This window comes from Struthio camelus, chromosome 5 (assembly GCF_040807025.1).
Source record: "Struthio camelus isolate bStrCam1 chromosome 5, bStrCam1.hap1, whole genome shotgun sequence".
Taxonomy (NCBI): Eukaryota; Metazoa; Chordata; class Aves; order Struthioniformes; family Struthionidae; genus Struthio; species Struthio camelus.
Genome location: NC_090946.1, coordinates 4,489,010 through 4,490,292, shown reverse-complemented (window position 1 = coordinate 4,490,292; position 1,283 = coordinate 4,489,010).

Genomic DNA, 1,283 nt, shown 5'->3' with positions numbered 1-1,283 from the left:
AGCAGGCATGGCGCGGATAGTGGGGCGTTGGCGCGGTGCGCTGGGCGGTGTAGTTCGCTCATGGAAGAGCGCGCGGCGCCTGGAAGTGGGGTCTACCGGCCGAGGGACTACAACTCCCGCCGGGCCTTGCGCCACCGGTGGGTGAGGCCAGACGTAAAGTCAGGCTGCAGAGAGGTGTGTGACTGGTACAGCAAGCTATGCCGGAAAGCACTAGAGCTGCATGCGCTGCGTGGTTGGACTGCTCAGTGTGCTGGGGCCAAGGCGCGGTTTTCACATCTTTGGGCAGAATCCTGTTAATTATTCCAGTAAAGGAAGTGCAGAGAGCTTAAGTGGGCAGCCTGAGATTGCAAAAGAAGGAGTTGGGTCTGTGCCTTCGAGGCTATGGTGAATGACCTTCCCCCTGAGAAATTCTTACCTCATTCTCCTTTTCCCGCAGTGCTGCACACCCAGCTGTTCCCGGAAACGTTAGTGGGAACTGCTGGCTGGCACTGCTGAAAATGACGATTTATTCACATTGGAGGCAGTGACAGAGCTGTCGTTGGGACTCAGCAGCACCCAATCCTCCACTTTCAGTATCTCTTTCCCTACCTGTGCAACTGCAGTTGGAGGAGTTGGCATTCAACACCTCTGAGAATTGAATCCTGAAAGTCTCATACTAAATACTCGGAAGCCAAGACTTCCAAGATCAGTAGATGCATCTTTATATGTTAGCCTCCATTAAGCCAGTCTTGGTTACCCATATTTTGCTTTGAGTTAATTTTCCCCCTTTCCTCTCATTGCCTTCTTCCCATGCCCTCTTCCTTGTTTCTTAGGTACACCAATCCCCTGATACTAGAAGCCTAGCCCAGCAGATGGGTGTCCTGCTAACTGAGCTGGCTGAGGGCTTTGCCACTGAAGGACTGTTACTGTTTTGGCTTCCAAAGATCTATTTTTATCATCTGGTGGGTGGGTGTGATAGTAGGAAGGGAGCATGTACTTCCCTATCTAGCTTATAGAAGGAGTAGGTGTCCTGTTGGTCCTTCTCCTCACCTTAGGGCTCCCAAATGAACCAAGAGCAGCCACTGAGCTCCAGAGTGGTTCTTGCTATCTCTGCCTGGGAGGTGTTTCCTTCCTTTCAAGGTTATATTGTTTGGATTGCTCCTCTCTAGTTCTGTAAGGTGATCCTTCCCCAGGGAGGACCTTTTGCTACTCCTCACCATTCTGTGCTCTGTTATTACACATTAGGACCTGGGATACCTTTGCATTGCTATCTCACTGTAAACTACAGAATAGTGAACTTGCTG